Here is a 17,371-nt window from a genome sequence, read left to right on the forward strand (position 1 = left end):
AATAGTCTATACGACTAAACCCATGTCCCCTTCTCCCCAGGAGAAAAAGAAATGATATGGGTGTCCCTCCCAAAATTAAAACCAAACCAGGGTAACACAACTTTTTGGGATATTCTAGATGAAAAGATGGTTATTCACCTCCTTCACCCGCACGATGTACACATCATCGTGAAGGCTAAATGTCCGCCCAACATTTGGATACAGTTACTACGAGAATATCAGACCGGGGAGTGGGCTAATGTAGCCTCTACAGATGAGGAGGAAATAACAGAACTTTTTCACAATGGATCAAGAAAACTGAGATAGTGAAATAATGAAATAATCGAGTGGGATTATTTGACATTTTATTCTAAATAATCATAAGCTTAAATAATAAGTTATAAGGGCTGTTTGAGACACTGCAGGGTCAATAAAACATGCCACAGATCGGATATCTGAATTATCTTTAGATATCAATGTGTATGTGCTTTGTGTGTTTATGAATATGTATAGTTTGAAGGTGATATAAGGTAAATGTCTATGTTTTGGCAATCATTTTAGAATTATATTTAAAAATGTAACAACAGATTTATCATATTCATGAGGATCTTTGGCTCTATACAGAGTGCCTCAAGCATCAGAAATCAGAAAGAAAGACTATTATAAGAAAAGTAATCCAAAATATACATTGAATAAACAGATGGATAATAATAGTAATACATAAATAGTCATGGTGTCTCCACAAGAAGAACCAGAATTTGTTTGTTAAACATCATGTTATGGACAAGCTCTGTCAAAAGTCAAATTCAAGGAAACGAAAGGCTAGAAGAGAGCCTGGTGCAGCCCTGACAGCCTGTGAAAGCAGGAGAATGTAAACAGTCTGGTGACATGTTACAGTCTTTCAGAAAATGTTTGGTTATTGGTGCCTAGCATATAATACCTGAAATGAAAGTCAAAGTAGACCATGGTTTTAAGATGAGTGATGTAGGAAAAGGGTAAGATACCGCAGAAGTATAAGATTACAACTATAGAATAAGTAAGCTCAAGTAATATAAAATGCTTTACAGGAGAAAAGTAAGAATGGAAAGGAAGAGTAAAAGAGAAGGTGTCCTAGGATTATGGGAATCATTATTGAGATCAATGGCCTATTGGCTAATATTTTGTTAGGTACATATATGACTTCAATAAACGAATAATGGAGTGACATCTGTATAAATATAAATAAAACATATTGATAAAAAAACCTGAATACATTTCTTGTAAGAAATTAAGAATAGGAGAAAGAATAGCTGTTAGAATGCAGAGCAATGTTAACCAAAGTTGAAGAGGGTTTGAGTAAGTTGACGAGGGTCTGAGTAAGTTGATAAGGCTTGGGAAGCAGGAAAAGGTGAGTTTGATGTGTGTGAGACAAATGTGCTGCCACTTTTAGCACAGAGAGCTTCTGATGGTGATTGAATGAAACGTGGGAAAATAAATAAACTTGATGTAGGATAAATGAATAAATAATTGAATGAGATATGAGCCGCAGAGACCTCCCACATTGGAAAGTGGACTACAGCAGATAATCCTCTCCTCTCCCAGGGCAGGGTGATTAAGTGGGGACGCGTGTGAAGAGTGCAGGTGGACCCAGGTGAGTTGTGAAAGAAAGAAGAAACAAAAATAATAAGGCACGCGTGCAAACAATCAAAATAATACTAAGTGAATAACAAATTAAACAATAAAGTGAAAGATAATCAACACACAAAATAATGGCAATATAGAACCAAACAAAATACACAAGCCATATTGCATAAAGTGAAGTGAAATATAAATATAATAAGTAATGGTGATTAAGGAGCTAATTAACACCGTCCGTGACATTTACATTGGTTGGGTGTGTGGATACCAGTAATAATTTTTGTTTTATTGAAATACAAAATAATTCTATTTTTCCGAAGTGCTGAACTTTAATACAGTCTAGAAAGATTAATATTTTTTGTCTTGGGCTATATTATTATTACCATAGTTTTTCTATTGTATAAGTATCTTGGAGTAGAGGCATAGGTGGGCATGTGGGCAGAGGAGTAGGAAGGCCGGTCAAGCAAATAAGCTTGCTAAGGTACGCAGCAGCAGCAAGCAGCCCCCACATCCAGCCAGCCAGCCAGTCTGGCTGGCAGTGACTGAGTGGTTGACAGACGGCAAGCAACGGAATGTACGTGCTCTGTGATGTCATAGCAGTCAGCTGAGAGAGGCTCGTGATGTCATCGCTGAGCTGGCTGGCTGGCTGGCTGGCTGGCGGGCTGGCTGGCTCTGTGTGTGTGTGTGTTTGTGTGTGTGTCTGTTTTTCTGTTTGTCAGTCTGTCTGTCTGTCTCTCTCTCTCTCTCTCTCCCTCTCAATTCATTTGTATTGTCAAAAGCAATTGGACATACATACATTCATACATATATATATATATATATATATATATATATATATACATGCATACATACATGCTAGAAAGTCATTACTATGTTATCTTAAAGGCTAACTAAGCAGAACATATATCATTATCGAACAGAGTTCATAGGTCTATACATGGTATTAGTGAACAGGCACGTAGGTCATTCTGTTTGACATTGTCTCCAAGGTTCTCATTGTAAATAACAAAGAGAAATCAAACTACCTTATGGCCTCCTGACCTTCTAGCTTGACCTTATCTTTCTTAAGTATACAAGAGAGAAAAACAGTTGTGAGAAAAGAATTTCTAACTTTCCTTCCACACATACATACATACATACATACATACATACATACATACATACAAACCAGAGGCATGCAAAAAAATATAAAGAGGAAGAAAATGTTGTATAGCACATACAAAAGGGATGGTGATGAAACAAAATACATAGAATATGTTGAGCTGCAAAGAGATCTTAAGAAAGGGATCAGGAAAGCAAAGAGGGAAATAGAAAGAAACATAGCTCTTGGAGCTACAACCAATGCAATGAGCTTTTTTCAAAATTACAACAGCAAGCGGTCAATTAAGGAGGAGGTGAAACAGATAAAGGGCAAAAATGGAGGTATCTTGGAAAACGAACAAGATGTGGCAAATATTCTAAATGAGTATTTCACAGAGGTTTTTACAAAAGAAAAAACAGATGACATGCCACAGGTTGACAATCAATCCAGTCAAACCCTAAGAGAGATCAGGATAAATGAGGAGGAGGTACTAAAGGGACTAGCAGAATTAAAATCAAACAAATCACCTGGGCCAGATGGGATATTTCCAACAGTACTTAAAGAAATGAGGGAAATTATGTATAGGCCGTTAACTCGATTATTTCAAATGACACTTAGAACAGGGGATGTTCCCACTGACTGGAAGACAGCAAATTTCATACCAATCCACAAGAAAGGGGACAAAACTGAGCCAGGAAATTACAGACCAATCAGTCTCACCTGCATCACCTGTAAAATGTTGGAAAAAATGATTAGACAGAAAATAGAGGAGCATCTCAATGAAAACCATATTCTTGGAGATAGTCAACATGGGTTTAGACGAGGCAGATCATGTCTTACTAACTTAATACATTTTTTTGAACATGCAACTGCAGCTGTAGATCACGTGAAAGCATATGATATGATATACTTAGATTTCCAAAAAGCTTTTGATAAGGTTCCACACCAAAGACTGATCCTCAAATTGGAAGCTGTAGGCATTCAGGGTCATGTAAGTAGATGGATTATGAACTGGTTGATGTATAGGAAACAGATTAGAGGAGTCACTTCTAACTGGAGTGAGGTTGTTAGTGGAGTTCCACAGGGATCAGTACTAGGGCCTTTGCTTTTTCTAATCTATATTAATGATCTGGACTCTGGGATACTTAGCAACCTTGTCAAATTTGCAGATGATACTAAAATAGGTGGCTTAGCAGATACAATCTTGGCAGCACATGCTATTCAGAGGAACTTAGATAAATTCAGTTGTGGGCTGACACCTGGCAAATGAAATTCAATGTGGACAAGTGCAAGGTAATACATGCAGTAAAACAAAAATGTCCACTATAATTACACTATGGGAGGTACAGATCTAGATGAAGTAATGCATGAGAAAGACCTAGGAATCTATGTGGATTCACTTTCTCCATCCAAACAATGTGGGGAAGCAATACAAAAGGCATACAGAATGCTAGGGTATATCGTCAAAAGTGTAGAATTTAAGTAATGTTAAGACTGTACAATGCGCTAGACCTCATCTGGAATACTGTGTACAGTTCTGGGCACCACACTTCAAGAAGGATATTGCTGCTTTAGAGACAGTTCAGAGGAGAGCAACCAGACTTATTCCAGGTCTGAAGGGAAAGTCCTACTCGGAGAGACTGAGGGAACTGAACCTTTTCACCCTGGAACAGAGGAGATTACGTGGGGACTTGATCCAAGTCTTCAAAATCATGAAAGGTTCCTCAAACCAGAGGAGCTTTTCCAGATCAGCAGGGACACACGCACCAGGGGACAACAAATGGAAATTGGGCTTCAAGGCATTCAAGATGGAAAGTGGTAGAAGCTGAAAGTTTGAGAACATTTAAAAATAGACTGGATAGGATCCATGGATCACTTAGATATTAATGGACACCAAACGAGCATGATGGGTCGAATGGCCTCCTCTCGTTTGTAAACTTTCTTATATTCTTATGTTCTTATGAATGTTCCCTAAGCATGTTTCAAATGTTCCCTAATTTATGTTACAAATGTGCCTTAGCACCTCTCTCTCTCTCTCTCTCTCTCTCTCTCTGTCTCAATTCAGGATTTAGCATTTCCTCTCCATTTTGATAAGTATCCTTAATCATTTCTGCAAAATACTTCTATGATACCTATGTATGTTTTTTACTTGTACTATATTATACTATCAAGTATCAGTGTACACATACAATGTGACCTGTTACATTAATACAGAGGCCACGGAAGGCCAGATCAGTAATAGCCACTGTCCCCTGATATTACACTTTTTTACAATCACTTTGGCACTCATTTCAGAACCTTGATGTCATTTTTCAAAACTCTAGACACTAAACTCACACCCGATGATCAAAATGCACATTTTTCAATTGCTTGGATACAATACACATCAACCTCAGATCATTTGTTCATTGAACTAAAATGATACAACTTAACGTCAAAGTATTACCATTTCAAAATGCAATTCACACATTACATCTGAGATCACTGTCTATTCATTTCATTACAAAGATCTAACTATCAATTGATACAGCTGCTCAAAATGATAAGTGACTGTTGCATTACTCTTAATGCATAATTTTATGGAAACTGACGAACAGTATTCCATGTTTCGATCATGAAAGTTTCAGGATAATGAGATCCATTGACACCAATAACCGAGGAGCATGAACCAGTTGAACTACATTATCTATGGATGTAATATTTCATCATCATTCATCATCATGTAGCACTTTTCCACACCATGTTTTCAGTGTGGAAGGAAAGTTAGAAATTCTTTCTCTAATACCTGTTTTTCTCTCTTGTATACTTAAGAAAGATAAGGTCAAGCTAGAAGGTCAGGCCAGAAGGTAGTTTGATTTCTGCTTGTTATTTACGATGAGAATCTTGGAGACAATGTCAAACAGTATGATTGAAGTGCCTGCTCCCTAATCCATGTGTTGATCTATGAACTCTGTCCTATAATGATATAAATTCTGCTTAGCTAACTTTTAAGATAACATAGTAATGACTTTCTGATTATAACCAGCTCTTTGATTTTTGTGTATAAAAGCTCTGACTGTTAAAATGAAGGCAGAGCGACTTTGGGATCTTCTTGAGTCACTGTTCCTCTCCACGCTGCGTGTATTAAAGGCATTGCAACTAACGCTCCAACCTGGTTGAAGATGATTGTTCTTCCACATCAGATTTGACATTACTGTACGTATGCAGGCCCTTGTAATTGCTATTCCAATACTGCCAACTGGTTATTGATGATTGATTTCACATTGTGGTACGAGTATCGAGTGAAATGAGTGCTATCCACCCGAGCAACACAGTGATAACATGGAGCCGGCAGGTCATCCAGGTCACAATAGAGGTCAAGCAGTGGGAGGAGGAAGACGTGGTGGTCAAAGGAATGGAAGGGGACATGCACCCCTTCTGAGAGGTGGTCGTGGGCCTCGTCATAGAGGAGGGCTTAGGCCTCACCAGAGAGGCAGCCATGGGCCTCATTTGAGAGGTGTTGGGGGAACGTGGTAGAGGACAAGGCCACGGACCAGACAGCGGCAGCAACAGCAAATAGTGTCCAGTGAAATCCGAGAAATAGTTGTAGAACATGTTGTAAATCATGGCATGACCATGACTGAGGCAGCTACAATGATTCAATCAAACCTCAGAATCAACTCAGGATCAACTGTGGCCTCAATCATCAGAAATGTCCGTACTGAGAAGCGGCAAGTCTTCAGCATGCACTAAACATTAGGCTACTCTCAATTGTCAAATGACTGTATACTGCATACCAATGTGTAGCACAGAGTATAGTGTGCCTTTTGAAAGAAATGCAGACAGAGTGAAGCAGCTGATGACTGAGTATGTTCAGGTATGTTCAGTTTCAAGATGCCTCTTGTGAAAAATGGTTGTGAGAACCTGAACCTGAACACAGGGCTGATGGAAATTTAGAAGTACAGTAATCAATCCTTTGTTTTGCTTTTTACACTAAGCCAGGTGAGGAACACTGCAGTTGACATTTTACTGTAGTTTTGTTCGTTTTTGTAGCTAATTATTTTTGCATGGATTCAAAGAAACCTATGGTGTGATTTGATTGTATTGCATCAATACATTTCAGATTTTGTTCAATGATTCCACTGTGTCTGTAGTATTCTCTCTACTAGTCCTTTTACAGTGATGTATTTATGTGTAGTACCATAATGAAACATGTATCACATATTTTGTACTACAATATTTAATGATTGTACGAACAACTACACAGTGAAACTATCGGTATCTTCTGTGTTACTATGTTACTATGGTATTTCATGATAAATGAGTTATTTGAACCAACAAGTCTGCAAGTGCTAGGTTTCTATAAAGATATGAATGCACAATGCAATGTTTTGAACATTGGACAGCCTGTGTTACAAGTGATGACCGTTTTGAGTTTTGTGTCTAGAGTTTTGAAAAATGACATCAAGGTTCTGAAATTAGTGACAAAGTGATTGTAAAAAACTGTATATTCATCCTATTTAATGTGCTCTTTTAAAATGTACTTTTCTTTTTTATGTTGCCATTTCTGTTCTACCAATGTTTCAGTTGTTAGCCAAAGATTGACAGAGTACATCTCATACACACAGGCCAGACAGCAAAGATTTCTTTTTGAAATTCAATTACAAATGCTGCATGAACTCATCAATACGATTAGAGCTCCTGAAAGCAATATAACTAACTCACTCTACAGCATCTCATTAGCAGTGAAAAGAAACCAAGAAAGTTGGGACAGTCGACTGTTTACCACTATGTAACATCACCTTTTCTTTTAATAACACTTATTAAGCACTTGGGCACTGAAGACACCACTTGGTTAAGTTTAGCAAGCGGGATTTTCCCCCATTCATCCATTATGCATTTCCTCAGCTGCGCAACTGCACAGGGCCTTCGTTGTCTTAATTTGCACTTCATAGTGCGCCACACATTCTCAATTCGGAGACAGGTCAGGACTGCAGGCAGGCCATGCTAGCACCCGCACTCTCTGCCTATGCAACCATGCGCTTGAAATCTGGGCAGAATGTGGTTTGGCGTTATCCTGCTGAAAAATGCAGGTACGTCCCTGGAAAAGATGATGTCTGGATGGCAGCATATGTTGCTCCAAAATGTGTACATCTCTTTCTGCAAAAATGGTGCCCTCACAGATGTGCGAGTTACATGACAGACACTCATACACACTGTCACACCCATACACACACAAACACACACTTTCACAGACAGACACACGCACACACACACACACACACACACACTTTCACAGACAGACAGACAGACACACACACTTTCACACACAATCACTTTCACAGACAGACACACACACACACTTTCACACAGAGACAGACACACACACACTTACATACATACATACATACATACATACAGTGAGGGAAAAAAGTATTTGATCCCCTGCTGATTTTGTACGTTTGCCCACTGACAAAGAAATGATCAGTCTATAATTTTAATGGTAGGTGTATTTTAGCAGTGAGAGACAGAATAACAACAAGAAAATCCAGAAAAACGCATTTCAAAAAAGTTATAAATTGATTTGCATGTTAATGAGGGAAATAAGTATTTGATCCCCTATCAATCAGCAAGATTTCTGGCTCCCAGGTGTCTTTCATACAGGTAACGAGCTGAGATTAGGAGCACTCTCTTAAAGGGAGTGCTCCTAATCTCAGCTCGTTACCTGTATAAAAGACACTTGTCCACAGAAGCAATCAATCAATCAGATTCCAAACTCTCCACCATGGCCAAAGAGCTGTCCAAGGATGTCAGGGACAAGATTGTAGACCTACACAAGACTGGAATGGGCTACAAGACCATCACCAAGCAGCTTGGTGAGAAGGTGACAACAGTTGGTGCGATTATTCGCAAATGGAAGAAACACAAAATAACTGTCAGTCTCCCTCAGTCTGGGGCTCCATGCAAGATCTCACCTCGTGGAGTTTCAATGATCATGAGAACGGTGAGGAATCAGCCCAGAACTACATGGGAGGATCTTGTTAATGATCTCAAGGTAGCTGGGACCATAGTCACCAAGAAAACAATTGGTAACACACTATGCCGTGAAGGACTGAAATCCTGCAGCGCCCGCAAGGTCCCCCTGCTCAAGAAAGCACATGTACAGACCCGTCTGAAGTTTGCCAATGAACATCTGAATGATTCAGAGGAGAACTGGGTGAAAGTGGTCTCAGATGAGACCAAAATCAAGCTCTTTGCCATCAACTCAACTCGCCGTGTTTGGAGGAGGAGGAATGACCCCAAGAACACCATTCCCACCATCAAACATGGAGGTGGAAACATTATGCTTTGGGGCTGTTTTTCTGCTAAGGGGACAGGACAACTGCACCGCATCAAAGGGACGATGGACGGGGCCATGTACCGTCAAATCATGGGTGAGAACCCTAAGCCAGGGCATTGAAAATGGGTCAAATACTTATTTCCCTCATTAACATGCAAATCAATTTTATAACTTTTTTGAAATGCATTTTTCTGGATTTTCTTGTTGTTATTCTGTCTCTCACTGCTAAAATACACCTACCATTAAAATTATAGACTGATCATTTCTTTGTCAGTGGGCAAACGTACAAAATCAGCAGGGGATCAATTACTTTTTTCCCCCACTGTACATACATATATATGGAAAAGAAACATTACAAGTATAAATCACAATAAGATGTAATAAAGTACAGATAAACAAAGTGTAATAAAATGTGATCTGTTTGAAAATGCAGGGACGTCACTGGAAAAGATGATGTCTGGATGGCAGCATATGTTGCTCCAAAATGTGTACATCTCTTCTGCAAAAATGGTGCCCTCACAGATGTGCGAGTTACATGACAGACAGACAGACAGACAGACACTCACACACACTGTCACACCCACACACACACTTTCACAGAGAGACATATACACACACACACACACACACACACACACACTATCACACAGAGACAGGCACACACACGTACAGACACACACACTAACTTTCACACAGAGACAGACACACACACACACACACACACACATACATACATACATATGGAAAAGAAACAATACTTTTATAAATCACAATAAGATGTAATAAAGTACAGAAAAACTAAATGTAAGAAAATGTGATCTTTAATACACACAAATATGTATGGCTGGTCGGATGCGTCTTGGACTCGGGTTCCTCTTCATTACGTATAACGCTTTTGCCTTTTGCTAAAGCTTTCCGTGGAGGGGATCGTGGGTGAGTTTGTACCATTCTTGGGGGGCTCTGCCTTGTTGGGGCGGAGCTGTGATCCAGGTGAACAGCAGATCGGGCATAGGTGGGCATGTGGGCAGAGGAGTAGGAAGGCCGGTCAAGCAAATAAGCTTGCTAAGGTACGCAGCAGCAGCAAGCAGCCCCCCCATCCAGCCAGCCAGCCAGTCTGGCTGGCAGTGACTGAGTGGTTGACAGACGGCAAGCAACGGAATGTACGTGCTCTGTGATGTCATAGCAGTCAGCTGAGAGAGGCTCGTGATGTCATCGCTGAGCTGGCTGGCTGGCTGGCTCTGTGTGTGTGTGTGTCTGTGTCTGTCTGTTTTTCTGTTTGTCAGTCTGTCTGTCTGTCTCTCTCTCTCTCTCTCTCTCTCTCTCAATTCAATTCATTTGTATTGTCAAAGCAATTGGACATACATACACACATACATACATATATGTAGCGTAAGGTACACTTATACATTTCAATTAAAGAAGTGAATTCATAGTATCACCTTATCACGAATCCTGGAGTCTTGTAGAACTCAATTTCTGTAATAATTGGACGCAGACACCAATTCCAAAGATATAAATTGTCAAATTTATTTAAAAACAAAGACTAAATGTAGCACTACACTAATTATACAAAAGGGAAAAACTAATTAAAATTCAACTCTAGATCAACAAATCAAAGACAAATCACTTCCGTGACCAAATCAAAAACCATGGGATCCCATAGGATAACACACAAATCGTTAAACAAAAAAGGTTATAAACACATTGACTACAATACCGGTTAGTAATTCTAGGAATCACTAAGAAACAGTTGAAAGTGCTAAATTGCAGTTCCAGAAGATGAAAAAAAACTGTAACTGATGGGATATGTAGTACTTTATACTCGAGTGGTCTATGCGATTACACCCTGTTGGTGTTATTAAGAACGCCAAGTACCAGAATGCAGAGCGGGACTGTTTTTTGTGCCGTGACTTGTCGGGGGAAAAAGGCGCAGAAAAAACGGACGAGAAGGTGAAGGTAGTATGGCGGTGATGCACGCGTTGGTGAAGTGGGAAAGCGGGGTCGACAAAGACTCTTACAGCGTGATTCCCACTGCTTGCTTTCGCAATTTTGATTTATTCAGCATTGCTGATGATGACGAAGAGACGACTCGAAACTTCAGAGCAGAGTGGAGAGACACGAACAAACCTCCAAAAGGTGGATGGCCTGTCCATGAAGCGCAGATCATTATGACTGGTAACAATGTTTATTTAAAAAAAAAACATTAAAGTCTTTACATGCTATTTGATATATACAATCACAGTATATTTGAAATGAATGTTTAAGTTATTAATGTGTTGTACTTCTAACATACTCTTATAACATGGTAGGTGGTGGTGAGGGCGCTAAAAACTCGTCATACTTGACTGGCATTTGTAAGAACGATTTATTGTGTGTTGTGCTTTACAATAAAATCCCCCAAATCACAAAATAAATTAAACCAGATATAATTTAACTTCAGTTTTGATTCAGTGTTGGCTGTTCATCTTAATTTGTATGGTCAAAGCACAGTATTTTTATGACAAATAAATATAATCCCCAAATATCTGTGGACATAATGCAGGGTTTTATTTATTTTATTTTTATTTTAGGAAAAGAAGGCAAACTAAGAAGAAAACTTAATGACCTAACAAAAATGCCCTCTCCTAAAATGAAGAGAGTACCTAAACCAAACAAAAAACTTCAAATTTCAGATGATAGTGACCTTGATGAACCACAGTTACCGGTGAGATAATTACTGCAAATATTAAATAAATGTATTGCAGGATTGTTTTTTTTTAAATCATTTTCATATATATATATATATATATATATATTCATTTTAAACTCTTTTCCTCTCTGAATACAGCACAAAATAAGAAAAAACCGATGGAGCTTCAAGAATTAGATCCCGTCATATTCTACAGACATTTAAAGAGTCCAGTGAAGTTGAGCTACAGCAAAAAGTTAAGCAGCTCGAAAAGGAAAACACTTAAAAAGACTTAAAAATGAAAACCAATGTCTTCGAAACCGTATGGTTGATGGTAAGTTTTTTTATTTATAGCAAATAATTCCTTACCTTGATAAATGTTATTCTTCAGTAATTTATATTCCAGAGTAATGTATTATAGTTGATCATACTGAAGTAATCTAGAACCACAATACAGACTCTTAATGTGCACTGTCTAATAGTTTAATAATACTGATTATTAAATAAAGTTTTTCAACATAACTTCATAATCCTACATTAATGACTATATGCATTACATTAGACCTGGTAATTCTTGTATTTTATCTTTTTTATATTTTTCGTAGCTAATGTTAATGACCCACAAAAAGGTCAGTTTGCCAATAACATAGAGCAAGTCTCTCAAGTATAATTGCAGGCATTGATGGTTTTGTTTTCACTTTGTATTAAATATATTATTAGAAATGATTATCATTTAATACTAAGGTTTTTTTCTCCAGAGATTCCAGACCTTTTGGACAATCTGAAAAAAATTGTAACAAAAGCCACATTTATCAGCAATGAAGACAAAAGTGTGTCACCATCAAGTGGTTCTGACAGCCCCACAGCAAATTGTTCTGAATCTGACAAAGAATCACCAAAACAGGTATAACACTCTTGGTCTACAATATTACAAAGACAAGGTAAAAATATATATATTGAAAACAAATATTGGTTGTAAACAATCTAATGATGCTACATTATCAGTTATATTCATAGTTATAGTTGATAATAAGAATGTAATTGAATTATGGGTGTCACAGATTCACTGACTTTATTATGTCTGTAAATTAATAAACTTAGAATTGAGACATACTGTGGTCTTTAATAACACATTTCTGTAACAAAATCACAGCCTTACTGATAATGTATTCCACTTAACATAATATAAGAATAGTTTGGGGATAAACTTGTTTTTTATTTACCATTGTCTTTTAGGTGGAAATATTCCCAGGCACTGGAGTTTACATTGACAAACTGTCCTGGATCCTTGCAGAGAGGTGCAGCACGAATACGTCATATGCAAGAACCCTGACGGTTGCTGTCTTTGACTTTCCAACATTATTAAAGAGCAATCTTCGTGGTGGTGGCAGCAAGAGAGATCCAACTTCGGAGAAAAAGACACCTCTGGATCGCTTAAAGGTGGAAGCCATATATGGTATGTAAATGCTGTTGTACAAAATTTCTAACTCTCCTTTTTAACTGTATAGAACACAAAGGGTTAGCATTTGAAATGTTCCTTTGGCCTTTGTTTTAGTTTCAGAGACTAGAGTTAATTTATTAATAAATAATAATACCTTACATGTAGCAGCTGGAAAGATCCCGAAGTGCTCTACAGACTCACTTCACCCACCACCCTCTGGGGTGCAGCCATTTTGTACCAGCAGATTACTACACAGCAGTAAAGGTGGAGTCATAACAAATTTGTTAGACCTGATTGAGGGAAGCCTGACTTAGAATTCAGCCACGTCACTCTTTCAACAACACCTTGTAAATCACCTTGGATTAATGCTTCAGACATATTAATACATAATAATAATGAATAGTGCCATGGGATCCTTGACAATATAAACTTTCATGTCTCATTTAAATTTGACTTTTGAGCAAATACTTCACATTTCAGTCCAGTTGTGCCACATCAATGTAATGCTTAAGCAAGGTATTAATGGAGAAAAGACTGCCTTTGCATAGCTGCTTCGCCAAGTACAGATTTTACTATGAACTAGTGTAAGACAAGTTTAAGAGCATACACCAAAACGTTTAAATACACCCACACACAAAAATGTTGATTTACTGTGGCAATATGTAACTAATGAACCCTTCTCAAAGATATGTGGTATGTTTATTAAAAGATTTTTATATATCTATGTGCAAGTCATTAAATCTATGTGATACATGTTTTTTAGGGGCTACCTTGAAAAAATTGCCCAGTAACCCAAAGAGTGTAATTGGTGGTGCAATTAACAGCAAGATAAATGAACTACGACACAGAATGAAACCAGAGTGAAGATTTGAAGAACCAGATCTGTATTTTTTGTTTTGTTTTCAACAGGGTTGGGGTCAATTCCAATTAAATTTTTAATTCCCTTTTCAATTCAATTCCAATAAAGAATATTCTGTGAATGCAAAAAGTAATTGCAATTTTGAATTGATTTGTAGGAGGAATTGGAACTGAAAAACAGGAATTGACCCCAACCATGGTTTTCAGTGAGTGTTGTACAAATTGATAGGTCAGGGTTTCTGTAAAAACTTAATAGAGGCCAGCAGGCGTGCACGATCTGGGAAAAACTGCTCCACTACAACAGACCTCTTTCCCTTCGTTTTCTCTAAAAACCTCCTGATATCCTTCACTGCAGCTCTGACTCACCGAGGACGAGGAGGCGAGAGAGGAATCCGTGAAGCCGCCCTCACTGTCACTCCGAGCCCGAGGCGTCCCCGGTGGCTGCCGCGATGCTCCAGCGTGTAGCCGGACCTTTCCCCACCAAGCCGCTCGCTACCCCAGCTTCACTACTGTGCCACCACTTCTTTTACTGCCACTATTTACCAACACCGTCCGTGCTCCCTCCCAGCACCTTCTTAGTGCGTTTTTTCCACCCGGTGCCTCGGCTTGTACCGCCGAGCCTGGCCCTGCCTCCTCCTCGGCTACACCCTGTGTGTCTGTCCGCCCGTCTGCTGGCTGCTGAGGTTGTTCCTCGTCACTAACCAGCGCCCCGTGCACCGCCTCAACACCATCTCCCCCCGGCGTCTCGGTCGTCACTATCCCCCGCTGCCTCGACCCCGTCCCCCAGCTGTGCGTCATCGCCTCCGGGCAGCTCTTCCCCCGTCACGGCATCAGTGGTACCATCGGTCCGACCGGCGACTGTCTCCTCCGCCGGGGCTCGATCTCTGTCTGCCCGCTGCATCTGTGGCTGCGGGCCGGTGTCTCTATTCCTCCCCGCGTCGCCCCGCTCCTCCTCCCGCTCCCTGTCCTGTTCGGGACAGTTCCTCACGACATGCCCCTCGCTCCCACACCTGAAACACTTCATGGACTCCGAAGTAGCGAACACGACGTAGTCGGTATTGTCGATCTTAAATTTAAAAATGACATTAAGATCCTCATTGATGTTATTGAGGATCATATACAGCTGCCTTCGGAAGGACACGACGTGTTTCAGTTGCGGGGCTTTGCAGCCCAGCGGGACCCTCTTAATGCCGGACATCAGCTGCCCGAGCCGGTGCGGATGAACGGAGGGACGTTAGACAGCGTTACCTTCCGGGCAGGAGCAGCGAGCGGCAACACCGGGGTGAAAGTGTCGTCTAACACTGTGCCATTAGCCACTAGCTGATTGAGCAGATCAGTGGTTTTTAAGAAGATAACAATGGCAGCAGACTTGATATTTTCACACCCTGCTACCTCCCCAACCGCTAACACACACTGCTCTAGGGGGCAGAACTGCACCGGAGCGATCTTGACTCCATGGCGTCGGGTCAGTTTTTCAAAAGACGCATTCAGGGGGTCCGACCCCCCGACCCGGGAAGAACTACCGGTACTCCCCCCTCCCCTCCCCTGTTCCCCCACAATAAGAAAAGCACTGAAAACAGAAGACAAAATAAACAAACTGAAAAAAGTAAAGCAACAAAAAAACGCAGCCAAAGGACAGAGCTCTCAGCAGCACTCCCGCTCACTGCAGACCCCTCCCACACACTCCCAGCTGAGAGAGAGAGAGAGAGAGAGAGAGAGAGAGAGAGTTAGTGTCTGTCTGTCTCTCTCTCTCTCTCTCTCTGTAGATGCATCATAGGGAACATATGTAACAATCTCTCTTTTTGTTTACCAAAAATGAGAATGAACGTATTTCAAGTGGGTGTTGCCTTGGTTGGAAACGTTTTAAGATTATTTATGAAGTGTAAAGTGGATTTGTCTCAGTTCTCCGTAGTTTTCAATGTATGTGCCATTCAGTAGCGTTCATGTTACAGATGTGCCCTATGCAGTGGTAGGGTCAATAAAATGTCAGTAAAACTTTATTTTAGCAATTATGGAGGGGAAGAACTGCAAATAGCGGGTCCCCACTAATTATCTAACTTACCAACAACGTTTAAAATTAGGTCTTGCGAAGCTGCCAAATAATGCTGTATAATCGTATGTGTCTTCATACACCGGCTGCTATAGTCTGATAGCTTTGATTATATATACATATTTTCTCGTGAACCACAAATGCTATTTGCTTGATTTTTACAGAGTATGTTATAAATACCATTGTTATGAAGCCTGACAAATTGTATGCTGTAATTATGAATATTTTCAAATCATTTGTTTGTTTTTCCTAACATGTTACAAATGTTCCCTATGTGAAAGATGCATTATATCTTAATAACGTCTAAACAATTAAAGATATACAGATTATTATTTTCGGTAAAGTTATAACACATTGCTATTAACTATGTGTGTCAGTAAAAGTTTAAAAAATCCTAATAATTTTTTATTGATCCTGCAAAATAGGTGTTTAGGGAACATTTGTAACATTAGGGTTACGATTTGCCATAGACGCGGAATGAGTTTGATTGTGATGTTAAATGGGGTTTAAAGACGCAGTCGCCTCGGTGCTGATTACTATTGCTGTGTTTCTCCACTTCTACTCCATGCTTGGGAACGCCCACATCCAGTGACGTCAAAACCGGTGGAAAAGCGGGCCGGTTCAAAAAAGATCAGCTGGATCCCAGGCCGAGCAGCAGCTCCGGCTCCAGCACCGGCACCATGTCGCTGGAAAAGCGCTAAGTGAGCTCACAGTGAGCTCAGTGTAATGTCTGCTCTGGTGAGCTCACAGTGTGACCTAGTCGTGAGTTCACGTCTTCACTGGGTAGTCCATGACAACTTAATTGACTCAATTCTTGGGCTTAATTGGTCAAAATGACCATTGGTTGAAGGTACTCAGGGACTGATGTGTAGAGAGACTTATTAAACCTGCAGGATTGTGGTTTTCCCAGAACAGAATTAACCAGTGTAGCGTTATGTTGGGTGTATTCTGATAAGAGCATTTTAGCTCTGAGCTGAAGCACTGATCTAAAGAAGACCTCTCCCCCCCAAATTTATCAGATTTCCTTAACTCATCAGCATGTGAACTGGTTTACATCAAAGTGACAGTCTTGGGAGGATGGCACCGAGAATAGGCCAAATAGTTTGGAATCCTGCTATGAGATAGGAGAAAGGGGCCTGTAGGTAATAAAAACTCTTTGAAGTGGACGAGAGCCGAAATCCCGACATAGAGCTACGAACCCGGGCCAACCGGCATTTCCAAAAGATGGCATGGATTGACATCAGTCATAAATCAAGCCCCCCTCCAATAGGACACTGGGGGCTGAAACCGAAATCCAATCTAAAAAAATCAAGAACCAATCACCTATTGATCTGACAGACTATAAAGAACAGCGTACG

General features: G+C 39.9%; 1 non-coding gene across 1 annotated transcript; it reads left to right on the forward strand.

Moving 5' to 3' along the window:
• The first annotated feature begins 9,857 nt into the window (after positions 1–9,857).
• Positions 9,858–9,972, forward strand: LOC136724256 (U5 spliceosomal RNA). The gene has a single exon (XR_010806972.1). It is a non-coding gene; the product is annotated as a U5 spliceosomal RNA (small nuclear RNA).
• The last annotated feature ends 7,399 nt before the right edge of the window (positions 9,973–17,371 follow it).

Source organism: Amia ocellicauda, unplaced genomic scaffold (genome assembly GCF_036373705.1).
Source record: "Amia ocellicauda isolate fAmiCal2 unplaced genomic scaffold, fAmiCal2.hap1 HAP1_SCAFFOLD_178, whole genome shotgun sequence".
NCBI lineage: Eukaryota > Metazoa > Chordata > Actinopteri > Amiiformes > Amiidae > Amia > Amia ocellicauda.